Here is a 22,601-nt window from a genome sequence, read left to right on the forward strand (position 1 = left end):
CTATCTGTTATTAATTTCAATTATTTCAAACTTAATTTTTTACTGCATTGCTTGCCCTTGTACCTTTACATTTTGCATTCCCTAAACAAACAATGCTCACAACTCTCAAGAATAATTGCTTGCACCTGCATACAGCTTGTTTCAATGGAAACATAAAAGAGAATGTACAACTGCTTTCATCTGCAGACTTATTAATTCACCTAACATTTGCTAAAGGAAAAAAAGCTAATATCATTGCATATGCAAGAAACTTAGCACTTCTCATGACATTCATCATTTTGTCTTATTTTTCAAGCATAGATGCTTAAAGAAAACACTTGTTTTTAGATTAAGCCAAGGGAAATTTTTAATACTTTGCCCTTCTGTCATAATTTTTCAGGATCAACTTGTTCTGCTGGTATGACTACATCTTTATTAACAGAGGTCTTGACTGCTTTCTTGTAAGCAGGTTTGGAGGATACACTTGATTTACCCTTTCAATTAAGAAATCCTGCTGTGGAATTCCAGTCCTGTTGCTTATTTGTGCTTCATAAAATTAATACAGGCCGCTCTTTCCAGTCTCTGATACAACAAAAATCTCAGGTTTTCTGTGCGTACTCTTTGCAGTCCATTTTCTTCTTTATTAAAATGAATACACTCTGTTCCTTCTTAGTTCCCTGATACAGCAGAAAATTGCATTTCTTTCTGCTCGCTCTGTCTTTTCACCACCATTTTTTGAAATGGCTCATCTTTTGAAGCCTCATACTCTGTCAGCCTATACTTCATTTCAACCTCTGATTTTTGCAGTTTTATCAGTTCATATGAATAGCTTCTATTTTTTGCAACCTTTTGTTATTTGAATTGTTTTTTTTTTTATTTTAATCACCCCTGAGTACCTGAGTTCATCTGATTAATTTTTTCCACTAAATTACTGTAAGCCATCTCTTGTACTGAAGCTGAAACATACTACTTTTTGCTGAACAGCTGCAGGATTTTTTTCCAGACAGTACCTTCTCTTCACCTTTTTGGTGCTCTAGATTTCTTCTTTGCTGGCATATAGGCAGTACACTTACTAGCCAGTAATTGCATTTAACCCAATAATGTTAGTTTCAATGGGTGTCATTTATCAGTTTCTGCTTTCACACTGGCAGAGTTGAAATTAAGCTGTTGATCAGTGTGCAACTCTCTTGTAATTCCTAATTAACAGCTGTATCAGTATGTTGGCATTCTCTTGTGTCTAACCTTATAGAACTTGAATTATGTTTACAACACTTTTCAGACCTTCCTCTACCATTGCAACATCTCTTTGTGAGGTGCTGATGAAATGCCAAATGGGTTTATGGAATCTGTACCTTCTTAATGATATATTAAATCTGCACAAATTGGTACTTTCTTTGTCTAGCTTTGTGTGCTATAAAACCTGGTTTGAAACTCATGCACAAGAGTTTAGCAATTGTCATTCTTGAGACTATTTCTTCTCCATTTTAAGCAGTGGGTAGTTCTCTTAATCACTTTATTTAGTTCATGCAAAGCAGTACAAATGTATGGATTTATTTTATTTACTTATGTTTATGACCCAAATTATTAGAGGAATCCCAGGAAGAAATACTCCATACAAAAATATAATATAATACAGTTTACTATTTAGTTAATTTACTTATTAACTTATTAACGTATTATGGTATTTAGCTTCCTGCAGGATGGCTAAGTAATTTCAGGTTTCAATGACTGCACTTAGCTAGCAGTCATTTGCAAACTTATTCAGCCAGAGCCCTTTGGTATTGGCTTTTACTTCATAAAAGTATATGTGAAACAGGAAAGGTCCCAACACAGAACCTTGGGGGATTCCACTGGTGACTGGTCTCTTTATGGGGGTAACTTCCCCTATTTTGATTTCCTGCATCCTATGTGTGAGGCAGCTGGCAAACCAGTGGGTGACACAGGGGTTTATTACCAGTTTATTTACTGTTTCTACTATAACAGAGAGGGAAATTGTGTCAAAAGCTTTGGCCAAGTCAAGGTATGCAGTGTGTACCATTTTGTCTTCATCCATGCTTTGGTGATCTTTTCAAAAAATCTACCAGACTGAGTAAGCATGATGTGCTCTTGATGAATCCAAACTGAGATGGGTCCAGTTTTTGGAAGTTCCCTATGTTCTGATTGATTAATACCATGATAAGTCTTTTCATGGCACTGCATGTGAGGCTGGTCAGAGTTATGGGTCTGTAATTGCCTGGGTCTGTGGGAAATCCTCCCTTGTGCAAGGGAATGACTGTAACTATTATGGGTGCAGCTAAATTGTGCTTCATGCTATTTAAGATGCATCCAGGGATATTGTCAGGATCCATCAGTGCACTATTTTTAGCTTTTTTTATAGTACTTTTAGGGCTTGGTCTTGTGTGATAGCTTTGTCTCGTGTGATATTCATTCCAAGTCACAGCCTGTGTTCAACTGGCAAGATATTCTGAGAAACATTTAGTGGCACAGAGGTTGGGGCTTGGCATAATGGGTAAGGTGTGTACCTCCCAGATTCCAGGTACACGGTTTGATTCACACTTTTGAGGGAAACTGACCAGAGTTAAAATATTCCATAAGTGCAGCTAGCCTGGTATTTACCTATGTACTGACTCAGAGAACAGGAAGAAGAAATTGACAGAACTCCAAATGTCCAGAAGCCTAAAGTGGCAAACAGTGTTAAAGACTTTGGAGAGATCAAAGAAGATAGCATCAACATATTTACCATTGTCTATGTGGCACTGCACATAGTCCACTAAAGCCAGGAAGGCAGAGTCAGTGCTATGAGAAGGTCTGAATCTATGTTGAGTGCTGGAATTGATATTTGAGTTGGTTAAGAACTGAAGGCTCTGCCAGTTCACATATTTTCTAATACTTCTGAAAGTGGGAAGAATAGTATGATTGGTCAGTAGTTGTTAAACATGTCTGAAGGCCTCTCCAAACAGATGAAATGCATCCTTCTTTGCTGGATTTGTGGATAAATGCAGTAACTAGAAAATAAGAAGAACAAGCTACAGTCTTCAGAATTTCTGGTAGCAAAACTGTCCAGTGATGTAGTCTCACGTTTTATTTGCAGTACTTGTAGACTAGGACTACATTGACTGCTAGGAAGGTAAAAGGCATATAGCTTGGGTAAGCTGTAAAAGTAATGCCAATGTTAGGATGTTTGGAGACCAGTTTATTTATTTATGATTGACCAGTTTCTGAACAGACTCAAAGTAGTAGTTGACAAAGTATTCTGTGATACCCTTGTCTTCAATAAGAAAGGGTGAAAATGGTGATTTACTATGCCCTAGATAAGAGTTGTTTGATAAATTTTCCAAAATTTTTTAGGCGCTATATATTTCCAGAACTTTTTAGGTGCTATATATTTCAGAACATTTTAGGTGCTATTAGTCACAGGTGTTACTGACCACAAAAGGAGGTCATGCTTTGCTTAATTATGTGCAGCCCTAAATTTGACACTGTCAGATTCCAAGCTAGTTTTGTGGTAATCAGTCCACAGAACTTGAATGCTGAATATAAGATTTTTTATGCTGAGGGTTTTCATTAAAACAAAAAAGTCTTGAAAAATGTGACATAGATTCAAATGAAGATGACAAGAAACATCTGTATAAAAGATCACAACAACCACAAGACAGACAAATAAAATAAAAACCACCAAATGGCCACATATATCCAAAAGTAAAATATGTTTAATATAACAAAATAAAAAAAAAACTCTAGTGCTTTGACTACAAAAGCCTTCAAGGAGTAAAAACACATAAAAGGTGCATCTTATATACATTACAAAAAAGGAACAGCACATGATTAAAAAATTCAACAATCAAATAGTAGAATAATTATCAGAGAATATATCTCCAGTTACACTTAGCATTTAAACCAGAAGGGGTTAAAGTACCCAACTTCAATATATAAACAGATTTCTTATACAGTAACTTACATTTTAATATTACATTTTCACCAGGTTTAAGTACAACCTGCTCCAAAATTTTGCTTGTAACCTTAATGGGTTACCTTGGTGGTGTAAATGGAAGTGTAATGCAACAACGCTTTCACATCTAGATTTTTTAATATCCTTGACATGTTCTTGCAGTCTTATTTTGAAAGCCCTTTAGCTCTCCCCCACATAAAACAAATTATGTGGACATCTAAGTACATAAATAACACCTTCTGTGTTGCAAGAATACCTACTCACAGGATTAAAGGACACAACGTTAATCCTAAAAAAAGGTTTTACTAAATACTGATAACTTATACCTCTTACAAAAGGGAAAGTACCAACCATTGACAAGTCCCAATGCATCAAAGGACAGGGTAACTGGAAACTACTATATACTAGCATATCTTTTATGCTTCTGCCCAGCGGATTTGAAATGAAATTTACACAACTTAGTCGCAAAGTTGTGAGATTGTAATAAAAAAAAATAGTTAAAAAGATCCACTAATTGGTTACTGAATACATTATTGATGGTGACAAAATATATCTTTTTCCTCTCAGTGTCACTATCAAGCTGCGGAACTCTCATAATATTAATAGGGACATTATTAAAATTTCTAGTTTCTTTTACCATCTCCAATTTCCCCCATAACTTTTTCAAAAGATCTTTTAACTTCACACTTGTTATACCATCTAGATAAAAGCATGTCCAGTGTCCTCTGAATCTCCCTAACAAATCAACTTCATTATTACACAATCTGTGTAAATGCAAAAAAATCACTATATGGTAGGGCAGCCAGCAAATGGGGGGATGGCAACTTGAACCAGACAAATATTGCTTCCCATCATCAAATTTACTATGCACAGAAGTCCCAGTCTCCCCAGTATCACAACCCTTCAGTTCCAAATCTAAGTAGACTATATCTTTTCCACCTTGAAGTCCATCAAATGTAAGACCACATCTATTCATTTGTAAATATTCAACAAAGTCTAAAACCTCTTCATGACGACCATGACATATAAAATTCAAATCATCTATATATCTATAATAATGTACTAAATACTTACTAAAAAATCATGTTTATACAAGTGCTCCACTTCGAATAAACCCATTAACAAATTAGAGTGCATAGAGGCAAAAGGTGCCCCCATCTCTGTACCTTATAACTGATGATATATAAAATTATTAAATTCAAAATAATTACTCAATAAACATAATTGCAACAATTCAATAACATAAATAACAATAGGGCTATCACCCATAAACAATGCAAGGCTTGAATTCCATGTATTTGCTTAATATTCATTTACAAACTCTTCACATCTAAAGTTAACCAATACATGTCAGATATCCATTGCAAACCAGAAAGTTTAGAAAGAAAACGCAAAGTGCCTCTAAAATATGACAGAAGGTTAGAGGCAAATGGAAACATGAAGTAACAACCCAATATTATGTAAAAAATATTTACATGCTGACAGTATCGGGCATCCTGGGGGGTTAGAAAGATTCTTATGTATTTTTGGAAGGCAATAAAAAGTTGCAATAATGCATTCCTCAGTGGTCAATCACTTTTCAATGTCTTCCTTAAAAAAAAAAAAAAATAACCGAACCTATTCCCTTTTTGCATCAACTCTTCATATTGCTTTAATGCCTCCACATATACCACCACTGTAACTTTTCATACACACTATCATTCCTAAGATGGCCCAAACACATCTGTAAATATTGTGTATAGTACATAACTACAATCTTGTTACCTTTGTCAGCCGGTTTAAATAAAATGCAGCTCTTTATTCATACGCAATTCTTTCAAAGCATCCAATTTCGCCTTAATTAGATTATTCTGAATCAAATGCCTATTATTCAAAAACACTTTATAAGCCTTCTCCATTGCATAACTCAACATTAATGAAAATTGTTGGACCTTATTATTAAATGGTGGCAAAAAAGTACTTTTAAACTTAGTATGACAAGTATTCAACAAGCAATATGCATTAACCCCTGAAGCCCCCATATTAGAGACACATGAATAAAAATTATCATCAAAATCTTCATATACATAATCACATGCTGAATTAAAATCATTAAAACTAACATCATTATCTACCACATCTACCTAAGAATCAGAAAAATAATAATGCAAATAGAAAATAAAAGACACACCACCGGATCGCAGTAGCACCGGAACACAATTCAATTCAGCAAAGTAAAATAAATAAAATGACAGACTTAGCACTTTCACCCTTCCACGCTCTAGGGCATAATCAGTGTAAAAACATTAAATCACTTGAACTTAAATAGTAAAAAAAAATCACATGATCAAATTAAATATGTAAATAAGTTAACAAATAACTGCATAAATAAGCAAAACTAACATATACACAATAACTGATTTAGCAGCAATGTTAAAATTCCTAAACATTCTAATTTAACATACTGTGCCTTTTCTAAAACAAATACATTTATTAACTGAACTTCTAACTATATTATCACATCTAAATAAATTCCAAAAACCAAAAAAAAAACTGATGAAAACAAATAGGAACAGGCTCCTATGCCAGCAGGTTGAATTCAGTGAGCCAAGCAACAGATGAATTTCAGTAAACCAAACACACAGTCCGTCCCTCAAGATGAAACAATTTATTTTAAGCACCAAAAATGAGCTTTTTGTCAGACACACTCCAACTTCATCAGAAAAGCAATAAAACAGTGTCTTGTTGCTGACCATTATCTTATATACAATAAATCATTTAAAAAAAATCACATGATCATTAATTAGTGAACAGTGAATGCCGGCACACCCACCTACACTAAGACTTATGGTATGTCGACCGAGCATTCAAAGCAGTATCAGCGGTTAAAATATAAAATCAGCTACTACTCATAAGTGCAGTGTAAATAACATCATAATAACTCTGCATCTAAAACTGGTGCATCCCACAACACTAAAATAGTAGTCATAAAATAATGACATAAAATCTCAAACATGACTGACTCTTGTGGCTCTCTTAAAACACATAATCAACTGATCGGCGTTGGCAGGTATTCTTGAACCTCCGATTTAAAGCTCCCTGTTAAATGACAGTTGGTATAGCAATCTCTCAGATGAAAAGAATACACTATTGTGAAAATTTATCTCCATTATAAAATGAAATCAGTGTTTGATCCTGTGAATAACTGGTATAAACATAAGCCTGAAAAACTGTATAATAGACTCTGTTGGTGTCTTAAAGGGCCATAAACCAATAAACCTAAGTAAACATAACTGCCGACACTACGAAAGTACAATGCAAATAAATATGTAAATAAAATAGATCAAACAACTAAATCAGAATATGTGTTAGAATGAAAAATATACAGAAAACATATTCTATAAAAAATGAACGCACTTAGTGCGGTCAACATAAAACCATACAACAACATTGGTGTAACAAAACATAAGCAACATTTGTGCAGTATAGAAATGAACAGCACAACTCTTACCAAATAAAAGTATAGAATCCATTCCTAACCTATATATGACCCCACCAGGGAATAGTAATAATAATCATGATAGTCATCAACTATGACCCTGTCCCAAGTCCAATACATGCTATCTGGTTACCTTTCAAAACGATAATATAAGAAACCGAAGTTACTATGTAGTAAAAAGGGCCATGTTAGAAATAAACCTAAGCAAATCAACCCTGGGGACCAAAGTTGCTGGAAAAAGCTGGTTAGGCAGAAGAAAACTATACTAAATAATTAAAAATAAAAAGGTCTAGTGTGAACTACCTAACTGTTATACGAAATTAAATTGTTCCAATAATGGTCGTGACCAAAAACAACATATAATGGATTGGATCAAAACACATGGATATAGCAGCCCTGATCACCTGTTCAACCTTTTAAGTTTCAAAAGGCAAGTAATGGATAACATGCCATTGAGGCCTGGGGTATGGCAAGCATCCAACCTGAGTTGCCACGACAACTCCCTACTTTCCAAAAGGAGGGAAGAAGACCCCTCCCTGAAATCGGATTTCACCTGATCAATGATACAAAACAAGAAATGATGACTCGGATTTTCTACTATGTGTCTAGCTAGAGCATTGTCCATCTTGCCTTTCCTGATAGCATAAAGATGCTCATATATTTGTTCCTGCAATCTTCTGTCGGTTTTACCGACATAAAAAGCAGGACAGCTAGAACACTGAGTCAAGTACACCATTTGAGTACTACAGCAAGTGAACCTGCCAATTAGGTGAAACACCCTGTCCCTGATGATAAATCTCATCCCTGTCTTTATATGGCCGCAGTAGCGACACATGTTGCACTTATACATTCCATTCCTGCTGTTCAAAATCTTAGGTTTTCTTTCTAAGATACCTTTAATATTTAAGCCTCTCTTGAACAGTACTCAGGGTAATTCTACCAGGGTTTTACAGGTGGATTCATCCTGAGTAATCAAATTCCAGTTTTTCAAAATGAAGGCGAAAATCTCCCTAGCATCCAAACTGTATGTTAATATAAAACTGTATGGCATGGGGAAAGCTTCATCCTTTCTCCTTACAAATGTTACTCTGTCAAAAGTATTATGATTTAAAATAGGTACATATACCCCAGAAGCTCTCTTATTATGGACTTCTCGTAACAGATCATTAATGAGGTCTTTGGGTAACCCCTGTTAGAAAAAAGGTCTGCCATGAAAGCACATTCTTTCTCAAAATCACAGTCCCTGGATACCATGCGGGCAGCTCTAACAAGTTGACCCTTAAAAATGGATCGCTTTTGGGACAAGGGATGGCAACTATCAAAGTGGACGTAGCTATTGGAAAAAGATTCCTTCCTATAAATCTTAGATACAAAACAACCTTTTTCATTTGTCTTTCGAGAGAGCTACATCTAAATAAGCTACCCGATCTAAGGAAAAGTTGTAAGTGAATTGTAAAAAGTTAGTGGAAGAATTGAATATGTCTACTAAAGAAATAGCTGACTCCTCGCCACCTTTCATAATAATAAAGATGTCATCAAGAAATCGTGTATATAACTATACCTTGTCCATGAATAATGGATTAGTTAAAATGAACTCCCTTTCCCATTAGGCCATGACCAAATTAGCCACACTGGCTCCACATGGGGAACCCACCGGTACTCCTATCAAATGTAAGTAGAATCTGTTGTTAAAGGACACAAAATTGTTGGACAGTATAATGTCCAACAATTCATTCACTAGTTGGATATCTTTAGCAGGGGCCTCTTTTTTAGACAAAATGACTAGGATCCAGTCTAAGGCAACTGAATGAGGGATAGATGTATATAGGTCTTTCACATCAACTGTTAAAAAGTGACTATCTTCTCTATAAGTAGTCTGCTTGATCATGGACAAGCAAGACCAGGAATCTTCAGAAATTTGAGGTTCAGTAGCCATATATTTCTTTAATATTGAGTCCACTACTTTGGCACTAGCATACGTAATGCTGCCCCTGGCACTTACTAAGGGGCACATTGGTGGATCCAAAGGGTTCTTGTGAATTTTAGGTGATCCAAAAATAATAGGAATTTTATATATAGGTGGAGATATACAATTTAGTAGATTCAAATCAATGGATCCATTGACAAACATATCGCCAAAATAAGTGGAAACCCTAGAATTGCCTCTATTCGATTCATTCCTGGAAACCTCCTTGTAAGACTCAGAGGAAAGGATGTCTTCCATCCTCTGTACATAATCAACCTCATTCATGACTACCAGGCCTCCACCTTTGTATGGTTGCATAACCCTCACTGAAGAATTTGCTAGGGAATCTAATAATAGTCTCTCATCTTTACTGATGTTGTATCTAAAAACTTGTTTGGATAAAGATTTATTGAGGGTATGTCTTATATCCAACTTACAAATCTGTTTGAATAGGTTCAAAGATGGATGTAGCGGTGGATTGTATGTGCTGGCCAGAAGGAATTCACCCCTAACACTAGTGAAATTTCCTATTAGTAACTGTAGATTTAACTTTCTAACAAAGAGTTTTAAATCAATGACAGAAGAAGCTATGTCAACCCTCTTAGAGGGCACATAAGAAAACCCTTTTGCCAACACATCCACTAACTCAATCTCAAATAGATAATCTGAAAAATTATATATCTTGAAATCCTTTCTTGAATTTAATAAAATGTTACTTTGACCAGACTTGAATGAACCAGTCCCAGTAATTAATTGGTTCAGTTCCTCCTGGGCCTGGACCAGTTGCTGGATTTCTGACCCTGTTCCTCTTTAGGGGATGAGGCTGGATCCCGAAAATGTGGGACCTCCACTACCTTTTCTGCATTACTAGATTTGTGATGGGCTGCCAATTGTTCACTACATCTGACTGGATCCGAAGGGGCCATCGAATCCTTGATGGTAGATTTCTTGTAGCTACGCCCCTCACCCCGTCTTAACTGGTTGGGCGTAGTCGCCCCCGCCCTCCATGCTTTAAAGGACAAATAGTTTCCTTGGGATACTAGAGGTTTCGGGTAAGCCGTGCCATCTTTGTATACCTTAATGTCCCTTTGCAATTTTTTTGATTTTAGTGGAGGTGAGTTTTGAAATATGCTGGTCAATACTACTTTAGGTACGGTCATACTCGTACCTATACCTATGGAAATGTAGGTCATTTTTTATTTCCTTATCCAGCTTGTTGATGTCCAATAGTAGATTGTCAGTGGCCAACTGGTAGTGGTTACTAATGAGATCCATTAATTCGAACCCATGTCTACCAAAAAGGCTAATTAACTCCCGATGGAAGGTGGACCCCTCCTCCAATCCCGTGGGATACTGCCACAATCTTAGACCCTTCGGGACTATACCGGCCCTTTTACACTCACCAAAGTAGGCCACTTCCAACTGTATTTTCCTTAATTTTAACAGATTCTGGTCAAAAATATTTAATTTAGAAGGAAGATCCAATGACCCGCCCAGATCAGGATCAGGTACTGGGTTCCCTCCAATGTCTGAAAAAGTGAATGAACGATTAAGCCATAGATTTAAGTTAGGTATGCCATGTGGTTTCAATGATGAAATGTTAGCACTGGTAGAGTGGGTCACTCCTGTGCCCCAGTCTTGAGGTACTGTAGATGAACCAGTTTCAGTAGACTGGACTCCAGAAGATGAAGAATAATTCCTCATAGGTCAATGCTCATTTTCAGAATGAAAATGGACGAGTGTAGACTTCAAGACACTGGGAGGGCCGCCTCCTGCTTACCCTCCTGCAGATACTCCATTAGTATGAGTTGAAGAGTCATGTGCCTGCACTTGTTGAGAACCCAGAACATTGTCCAGTCGATTGGATAAATGGTTAACTTTCTGGGTCAAAAGTTCAATCAACTGAGTGAGGTTACCAACCTCTCCTTCTGTACAAGAACCAGACATAGGCATCGCAGCATCTTCCATTACTGACATACACAAAAACAAACTCCAAAAACCAAGAAAAAACTGATGAAAACAAATAGGAACATACTCCTATGCCAGCAGGTTGAATTCAATGAGCCAAGCAACAGATGAATTTCAGTAAACCAAACACACAAGATGAAACAATTTATTTTAAGCACCAAAAACGAGCTTTTCGTAGGACACACTCCAACTTCATCAGAAAAGCAATAAAACAGTGTCTTGTTGCTGACCGTTATCTTATATACAATAAATCATTAAAAAAATCACATGATCATTAATTACTGAACAGTGAATGCCGGCACACCCACCTACACTAAGACTTGTGGTATGTCGACCGAGCATTCAAAGCAGTATCAGCGGTTAAAATATAAAAATCAGCTACTACTCATAAGTGCAGTGTAAATAACATCATAATAACGCTGCATCTAAAACTGGTGCGTCCCAAAACACTAAAATAGTAGTCATAAAACAATGACATAAAATCTCAAACATGACTGACTCTTGTGGGTCTCTTAAAACACATAATCAACTGATAGGTGCTGGCAGGTATTCTTGAACCTCCGATCTAAAGCTCCCTGTTAAATGACAGTTGGTATAGCAATCTCAGATGAAAAGAATACACTATTGTGAAAATTTACCTCCATTATAAAATTAAATCAGTGTTTGTTCCAATGAATAACCGATATAAACATAAGCCTGAAAAACTGTATAATAGACCCAGTTGGTGCCTTAAAGGGCAATAAACCAATAAACCTAAGTAAACATAACTGCCGACACTACGAAAATATAACGCAAATAAATATGTAAATAAAATAGATCAAACAACTAAATCAGAATATATGTTAGAAAGAAAAATATACAGAAAACATATTCTATAAAAAATTAACACACTTAGTGCGGTCAACATAAAACCATACAACAACATTGTTGTAACATAACATAAGCAACGTTTGTGCAGTATAGAAATGAACAGCACAACTCTTACCAAATAAAAGTATAGAATCCATTCCTAACCTATATATGACCCCACCAGGGTATAGTAATAATAATCATGATAGTCATCAACTATGACCGTGTCCCAAGTCCAATACATGCTATCTGGTTACCTTTCAAAACAATAATATAAGGAACTGAAGTTACTATGTAGTAAAAAGGGCCATGTTAGAAACAAACCTAAGCAAATCAACCCTGGGGACCAAAGTTGCTGGAAAAAGCTGGTTAGGGAGAAAAAAACTATACTAAATAATTAAAAATAAAAAGGTCTAGTGTGAACTACCTAACTGTTATATGAAATTAAATTGTTCCAATAATGGTCGTGACCAAAAATAACGTATAATGGATTGGACCAAAACACATGGATATAGCAACCCTGATCACCTGTTCAACCTTTTAAGTTTCAAAAGGCAAGTAATGGATAACATGCCATTGAGGCCTGGGGTATGTATGGGTAAATCGCATCCCTGTCTTTATATGGCCGCAGTAGCGACACATGTTGCACTTATGCATTCCATTCCTGCTGTTCAAAATCTTAGGTTAGGTCCAATCTTTGAACCTATTCGAACAGATTTGCGAGTTGGATATAAGACATACCCTCAATAAATCTTTACCCCAACAAGCTTTTAGATACAACATCAGTAAAGATGAGAGACTATTATTAGATTCCCTAGCCAATTCTTCAGTGAGGGTTATGCAACCGGACAAAGGTGGAGGCCTGGTAGTCATGAATGAGGTTGATTATGTACAGAGGATGGGAGACATCCTTTTCTCTGAGTCTTACAAGGAGGTTTCCAGGAATGAATTGAATACAGGCAATTCTAGGGTTTCCACTTATTTTGGTGATATGTTTGTCAATGGATCCATTGATTTGGATCTACGAAATTTTATATCTCCACCTATATATAAAATTCCTGTTATTTTTGGATCACCTAAAATTCACAAGAACCCTTTGGATCCACCGATGCGCCCCTTAGTAAGTGCCAGTGCCAGGGGCAGCATTACGTATGCTAGCGCCAAAGTAGTGAACTCAATATTAAAGAAATATGTGGCTACTGAGCCTCAAATTTCTAAAGATTCCTGGTCTTTCTTGTCCATGATCAACCAGACTACTTATAGAGAAGATAGTCAGTATTAACAGTTGATGGGAAAGACCTATATACATCTATCCCTCATTCAGTTGCCTTAGACTGGATCCCAGTCATGTTGTCCAAAAATGAGGCCCCTGCTAAAGATATCCAACTAGTGAATGAATTGTTGGACATTATACTGTCCAACAATTTTGTGTCCTTTAACAACGGATTCTACTTACAGTTGATAGGAGTATCGATGGGTTCCCCGTGTGGTGCCAGTGTGGCCAATTTGGCCATGGCCTACTGGGAAAGGGAGTTCATTTTAACTAATCCATTATTCAGGGACAAGGTATCATTATATAAATGATTTCTTGATGACATCTTTATTATTATGAAAGGTGACGAGGAGTCAGCTATTTCTTTAGTAGACGTTCAATTCTTCCACTAACTTTTTACAATTCACTTACAACTTTTCCTTAGATCGGGTAGCTTATTTAGATGTAGATCTCTCGAAGGACAAAGAAAAAGGTTGTTTTGTATCTAAGATTTACAGGAAGGAATCTTTTTCCAGTAGCTACGTCCACTTTGATAGTTGCCATCCCTTGTCCCAAAAGCGATTCATTTTTAAGGGTCAACTTGTTAGAGTTGCCCGCATGGTATCCAGAGACTGTGATTTTGAGGAAGAATGTGCTTTCATGGCAGACCTTTTTTCTAACAGGGGTTACCCCAAAGACCTCATTAATGATTTGTTACGAGAAGTCCATAATAAGAGAGCTTCTGGGGTATATGTACCTATTTTAAATCATAATACTTTTGACGGAGTAACATTTGTAAGGAGGAAGGATGAAGCTTTCCCCATGCCATACAGTTTTATATTAACATACAGTTTGGATGCTAGGGAGATTTTCGCCTTCATTTTGAAAAACTGGAATTTGATTACTCAGGATGACTCCACCTGTAAAACCCTGGTAGAATTACCCCGAGTACTGTTCAAGAGAGGCTTAAATATTAAAGGTATCTTAGAAAGAAAACCTAAGATTTTGAACAGCAGGAATAGAATGTATAAGTGCAACATGTGTCGCTACTGCGGCCCTATAAAGACAGGGATGAGATTTACCATCAGGGACAGGGTGTTTCACCTAACGAGCAGGTTCACTTGCTGTAGTACTCAAGTGGTGTACTTGACTCAGTGTTCTAGCTGTCCTGCTTTTTATGTTGGTAAAACCGACAGAAGATTGCAGGAACGAATATATGAGCATCTTTATGCTATCAGGAAAGGCAAGATGGACAATGCTCTAGCTAGACACATAGTAGAAAATCCGAGTCATCATTTCTTGTTTTGTATCATTGATCAGGTGAAATCTGACTTCAGGGGGGAGTCTTCTTCCCTCCTTTTGGAAAGTAGGGAGTTGTCGTGGCAACTCAGGCTGGATGCTTGCCATACCCCAGGCCTCAATGGCATGTTATCCATTACTTGCCTTTTGAAACTTAAAAGGTTGAACAGGTGATCAGGGCTGCTATATCCATGTGTTTTGATCCAATCCATTATATGTTGTTTTTGGTCACGACCATTATTCGAACAATTTAATTTCATATAACAGTTAGGTAGTTCACACTAGACCTTTTTATTTTTAATTATTTAGTATAGTTTTCTTCTCCCTAACCAGCTTTTTCCAGCAACTTTGGTCCCCAGGGTTGATTTGCTTAGGTTTGTTTCTAACATGGCCCTTTTTACTACATAGTAACTTCAGTTCCTTATATTATCATTTTGAAAGGTAACCAGATAGCATGTATTGGACTTGGGACAGGGTCATAGTTGATGACTATCATGATTATTATTACTATTCCCTGGTGGGGTCATATATAGGTTAGGAATGGATTCTATACTTTTATTTGGTAAGAGTTGTGCTGTTCATTTCTATACTGCACAAATGTTGCTTATGTTTTGTTACAACAATGTTGTTGTATGGTTTTATGTTGACCGCACTAAGTGCGTTCATTTTTTATAGAATATGTTTTCTGTATATTTTTCATTCTAACACGTATTCTGATTTAGTTGTTTGATCTATTTTATTTACATATTTATTTGTGTTGTATTTTCGTAGTGTCGGCAGTTATGTTTACTTAGGTTTATTGGTTTATGGCCCTTTAAGGCACCAACTGGGTCTATTATACAGTTTTTCAGGCTTATATTTATACCGGTTATTCACCGGAACAAACACTGATTTCATTTTATGATGGAGATAAATTTTCACAATAGTGTATTCTTTTCATCTGAGAGATTGCTATACCAACTGTCATTTAACAGGGAGCTTTAGATCGGAGGTTCAAGAATACCTGCCAGCACCTATCAGTTGATTATGTGTTTTAAGAGACCCACAAGAGTCAGTCATGTTTGAGATTTTATGTCATTGTTTTATGACTACTATTTTAGTGTTGTGGGATGCACCAGTTTTAGATGCAGAGTTATTATGATGTTATTTACACTGCACTTATGAGTAGTAGCTGATTTTATATTTTAACCGCTGATACTGCTTTGAATGCTCGGTCGACATACCACAAGTCTTAGTGTAGGTGGGTGTGCTGGCATTCACTGTTCACTAATTAATGATCATGTGATTTTTTTTAAATGATTTATTGTATATAAGATAATGGTCAGCAACAAGACAGTGTTTTATTGCTTTTCTGATGAAGTTGGAGTGTGTTTGATGAAAAGCTCGTTTTTGGTGCTTAAAATAAATTGTTTCATCTTGAGGGACAGGCCGTGTGTTTGGTTTACTGAAATTCATCTGTTGCTTGGCTCATTGAAGTCAACCTGCTGGCATAGGAGCGTGTTCCTATTTGTTTACATCTAAATAAATGTTCTAAACATTACCTATGTATAATAAACAAACAAATCAACATCAGATTCACTTTTAAAAGTTTAAAATACCTTTTCAAAAACTTTTTTTTACATATAGTTATACATTACATAATGACCTGTTGCTATAAATACTAACATTTGTTAAATAAAATATAAAATATAAAAACAAGATTCCACCTAGCCTTTCAAACCTGCATTGCCCTTAACTTTAAAATACTGGTAAAAGAACAGCAATCATTGATACCTGATGCCTGCCCAGCATTTAATATCAGCTTTAAAACTGTCTCCCTAACTTCCAATAAGGTTTTAAAATCACCACCCCTTTCATTCTCATTTACTTTATCAATTACAAAAAAACAAAAATCTTTTGAAATTCAAACAATTCATTGTGTGCACATATAAAGCATTACTGGTCTTACTATTTTTTATGTCCCTCGTGTGTTCTGTAATCCATTTTCTAAGCTTTCGAATGGTCTTGCCTACAAAGAAAGCTGTGTATCCCATACATGTCATGACATAAACCCCCAGCCTTGTGTTGCAGCTGCAATGCTTAGAATATTGGATGATTCTGTTATAACCAACAATAGATACGTAAGGCCCATCATTAATAAATTTACAAAATTTACATGCCCAACAAATGTATTCACTTGCTATATCTCAAACAAACCTTTTAAATTGATACCCCTACTATAAGCCACTTAAGGTTTCTCACCTAACTTAGTTTCAATTCAGGGGGTATGGTTAAATTCTAGCAGGTATTCAGAGTGGTAACTATCGCTGGTGTATCAGCACTGTAATAGACCACCATCACATCACTCTTGTGGTTCTGCATGGAGCAAACTATAGGTCCAGCTCCTTGTTTTAAGATGGGTGCAAAATTTGTATTTGGCTTCCTTAAATCTCATTTCTAATCGTAAGCAGCAAATGAAGTGGGTACCCCCTATCTCTAAACATGCCTATAAGTGTAGCTATCTCATCTCCAAACCTTTCATCAAGTATTGATAACCTCACCATATGGACCTTTACCACACTCCTCTTCTGAAGAGGTGGGTGGCAGCTCTCATAATGTAGTAGGGCACTGGAATACATCATTTTTTGTAAATACTAGAAGATAACTTCCCTGTTATCATCTCCTTATGTAATAGGATGTCTAAGAATTAAATTTCTTGTGTGTGCACTTTGAGTGTTAATCTCAAAAAGGTGGTGGTGTCATTCAGTTACCGTAAAAACAAACAGAAATATCCTCTGGATTATCTCTCAATAAAATAAAATGTCATCCAAAAATCATAAAAATAGGGAGAAGAAAAAACAAAATGCTTCTCCCATTCAGCTAAAACCAGATTTGCATGTATTGGGGCACATTTAGCTCCCATAACTACTCCAGAAACTAAGCGAAAATATTCTCCTTCAAAGAAAAGGAAATAATTTTCTAATACCAACTCCATCAGTTTTACTAATACATTGATTTTAACATTAGGTAAACCTTCAACACCCATCAAACTGTTGTGAAAAAGACCTCTAGGCCAATATCATGGGTATCATGGAAAATAGGTTAACCACATCAAGGGTAACAAAGACAAACTCCTGTTCACAATTCAAATCTCTAAGCACTTCTAGACAATGACAGCAATCTCGTAATATATAGGGTTTTTCCTTCAAGACCATCTTCCAATGTACATCAATAAAGGTGGCTAATGGCTCATGGCTCGGTTTTAGATCCCCTTGCTGCCATAATAGGCCTGAAAGGTGGATCGTACTGATTCTTGTGCATTTTAGGAATACTGAAGACAGAGGGAATCATCAATGTTTCAGCTGATAAAAATTCCAACTCTGTCTTATCAATGACTCTTTGACAAAATGAATCAAACAACAACCAGTCAACCTTAGCATATGCCATGTTAAATTTCATTTTTAGAAACCCTCATATAGGTGCTACTATCATTCAATATATCATGCATTTTACATGCATAGTCATACTGGGTCATAATTACTATGCCACCACCTTTGTCGGGTTTCATAATTCTGAAATCCTTATTCACAACTAATTGTTTCAAACATAATTGCTCTTCATTGGTCAAATAGTCACAAAAATGACCCTGTAATTTATCCAGTTTTCTAAATTCACCCTCACACATCTGTTCAAATGAATAACTGGATTAGAGGGTGGCACAAAAGCACTCTTTCTTTTCAAAGTCAAAGAATTGTCGTTAAGACATACCAACATCATTGTTAAAAATATATGCAAATTCAATTAAATTGATTAACAACTTGGCAATATCTGTTCTAAAACCAGGAACAAAAGAAAACCCTTTTCTAAGCAGGGCAAAATGTTCAAATCTGATGTCCAAATCACTAAAGTTATAAATAGAAAACCCATCTTGACATAAATGTTGCACAGTTAATAAACCATTGTCTAATGGGGTCTATATTATAAACACGAAAGCGCAAAACAGCGAATACATCTACATTGACACATAAAGGGTACAAAAAGAGCGAAATAGGTAATTGGCGAAAATGAAAACAACAAATGTATTTCGTCAACCAACACGGCCTTGCAGATAAGCTCAAACTAAATAAAATTAAATTAACACACTTTTGCAGGAGGGCAAGCCCCCTGCACCTCCCATGTGGGGAGCTGCTCCCCTCACACTCCCCTACATAAATTTACCAACTCCGAGACCGCACTACAGTGGGGAAAAAGATATATTTCCTCATTCCCACGATCGGCCTGCTGGCCAAGCAAATACGTTTGGCATTTTCATTTTTGCCAATTAAGTATTTTGCTCTTTTTGTACATCGACCGTTATGTGTCAATGTAGATGTATTCACTGTTTTGCGCTTTTGTGTTTATAATATAGACCCATCTAATGATGTTTCCCCCTTAATCTCTGCTGGTTGAACCCGCCTCTGCCTCTCATCAATTGCCTTTGTGGAGACCAATGGCCCTCTCATTCATCGTGGACCTGCCTGTTCTGATTCCTCAATCACTCTGAACACCTTAGGGTGAGAGTGGAGTCTAAAAAGTCATTATCAATCACATCCAAATTCTCCTCATTAGACCTTCCAGAAACTGTGCTTGGCATATGCTCATTAACGTTAGTTGCCAAGCCATTATCATTAACAAAGCATTGACTACTTTTACGGGCAGGGTATACTCTTTTTTTCAGTATAGTCTCTTGCATCCCTTTGCAGCTTTCTCTGCTTCTTTTCCAAATTATCTTTAACAAATTTATCTAAATCAGTAAATACCTTGTACTTAATGGTGTTTGCCAAAAACAACAGGTCATTAGTAATACTGCTACTGAGCACTGAAATATTGTTTTTAAGTTTAATTAGCTTACGTTCGTTGTCCTGGATAATTATTTGCATAATCTCTAATCCAGTTTGATCACAATAAATCTGTTAATTCATTAGGCATCACCAAACCCATTTCAGTACCCAATGGATACTTCCAAATCTGTAACCCTCTTGGTACTTGATTGAGGGCTAATGATTTAACCAAAAACAAATTGTCCAGCTGCAATGATTTATATTTTTTTGACAACCACTCAAAGGCCAACAGTTGTGTATTCAGTAAGCCCAAGTCATTGGAACCATGCACAGGAGTAGTAAATTCAAATGCAGGAGTGGTGAACAAACCATTTAAATCCATCATTGTGGGTGCATAACTGCTACCTGGTCTGGCCAATCTATTGCTAAATTTCAAATTCAGCGATGTTGGAGTACACGAAGTTAATAACTCAATCTGGGTAGATGTTGAAGGAAAAATAGAATTCTCCCTACCTGTGCTGATTGCAAGTGTGCTGATAGCTGCTGGATCAATAATTTTAACTCTCCTACGAGTGCTTCCATGCCAGAGTGGTGTGTCCCACGTAACTCTCCACAGTCAGGGTGTTGTCAACAAGGAAATATCACACCAAGCAAATTCCACTGCAATTCACAAACAACAATGCAAATAGAAAATAAACACATCACCGGACTGCAATAATACCAGAACACAATATCAGAAAAATAATGCAGTAAATGAAGCCTTTGAACAAGACGAAAGATATAACATTTTAAAATATGTAATCTAGGTAACACAGTAGGAATGAATTTAAGTTCCAAATTAAGCAGTGCTAATTGTTCATTTTTTTAATTCCACACCTGACAAATTAACTACCACAGTGTCAGAAGATGCACTGTTGTTCTGTGCAAAATGTTCAGAATATTTAAACAACCAATCAGTGCCATTTACTCCGTTTGTATTTATGCTGAAACTGTCCTCTTTGCTCACTGTGTTAGTATACTCATTGTTTGCTCTCCTTCACTTTCTGTCATTGAAAAAACAGCTGCTTACCCATTGCCCTGTGAATTTCTAAACTGTTGGTGGTGGGAAGTTGCATCCTGAGCCAGTGGAAGCAGTGGGAAAGTATTATTTTAGTTTTCCCATTCTGTCGAATTTCCTACTCCATCTGATGAGGCAAAAGAAACTCATTGCTGCTTCCTATGCTTTTCTTGCTGACTTGGTTGTATGCCCAAATGGTGTTTATTCTGATTGGATTTCCAAAGAAAGACCCTACCATTGTTGTAGTCCAGTAGGTCTCTCTTTAATTTATTTTTCTTTTTATCCATCAACTCCTCTTCATAACTTTTCAATTTATCAATGACATCACTCAAAAACGAATCCAGTTGGGAAGTATTTGAATGTATAGTTAGTTCAGAACAAAGGCAATAATTGCTTCCTTGTTTCCATTGTTTCCAGAGGTCCTGCTCCACCAAAATACTAATCAGATCCAATGAGCATCGGTGAATAGCAGCAATTCACCTATTCGGGGATTTCCTAACTTCCTCATTGATAGATTGAATGGAGTAATGCTTTTTTTAAATGGTCTAAGTCCCCCGGTGTAATGTCCAGTTCAAGGTAATGTTTTAAACTTAAAATATTAAAGTAAATGGTAGTTTCTTTGTGAATCAAGTGTTCAGATTTATCAAAAAGTCCTTGCAATTCAGGGGATAGACTAGTAACAGTGTGTTGACCAATCTGTAGAAAAGGATTATCCATTCTTTTATTCCTCTCTTCCTCATATTTATCCAAAGGTTTAAATATTGTCTCGCCCCCTCAAGAACCAGTTTGTTCACTACCACAACCACTGGACTGCAAAATATAGTTCTCCATCTTTCGTTGTGTAAGATCAGTCCTCTTATCACAAAATATCCAGAGTAGAAAGTGAGAAGGATCAGTGGCCATGCAGAAAATTCACAGCAACCACAAGGCGGACAAATAAAATAAAAAAACACCAAATGGCCATGTTGTTGTTGTTGTCTTTCGGCTTTTCCTGGTTAGGGGTCGCCACAGCTAATGAATGGCAGTAGATTTTCACGAACGCCGAGGTGCTAGCTCAACGTTCAACCTTCAACAAAGGCATGCCAATTTACGCGTGTCTTTCAAACACCCACCCAACCATGGGGAGGACATGCAGACTCCACACAGAAGGCACTCCCCGCACTCCAGCCGAGAATCGAATGGGAGAACCTCTTGCTGTGAGGCAACAATGCTACCGCTGCACCACCGCGGAAGTCATGTATATCCAAAAGTGAAAAATGTTTAATATAACAAAATAAAAACCCTCTAGGGCCTTGGCTACAAAAGCCTTCAAGGAGTAAAAACACATAAAAAAGATGCATCTTTTATACATCACAAAAAGGAACAGCATATGTTTAATTAAACAATCAAATGGTTGAATAATTATCAGAGAAGATATCTCCAGTTACACTTAGCATTTAAACCAGAAGGAGTTAATGTACCAAACTTCAATATATAAATAGATTCCTTATACGGTAACTTATGTATAAAACATCAGCCTTTCAAACATTACTATGTGCACTTAACACAAAAGCTGGAAATATACATTCAAAAAAATCTGTCATGTGTAATAAGGTGGGAACAACATGTACTTGTCACAATGGCTATGCTATCACTATTATCTTTGATCATAGATTTCCTTACAAATATAGACAAAAAAGGTAAGAGTATTGAATTAGATTAAGAAACTCAGAGTGCAAATTGCTCTCTTGCAACACACATTTGGAAACAAATGAGCATGTAAATTTAATAAATAAAGGATTTTAGGATGGATATTCAGCAGAGTATCAGGGACAAAGGAAAAGGAGAGTAATTATACTATTTGTTAGAGGAGAAAAAAGTTAATGGTAGATTTGTGGTAGTAAGGGGCTACTGACAAGGGAGGAGAATTATGATGGCATGTATTTAATTGCTATTATGGAGGTTAAGACAATTTTAGGAGAAATAATCAGCTTTTATCAGGGAATATTACTTATAGGTATGGACA

This window comes from Protopterus annectens, chromosome 5.part0 (assembly GCF_019279795.1).
Source record: "Protopterus annectens isolate FY-2018-M chromosome 5.part0, PAN1.0, whole genome shotgun sequence".
Taxonomy (NCBI): Eukaryota; Metazoa; Chordata; order Ceratodontiformes; family Protopteridae; genus Protopterus; species Protopterus annectens.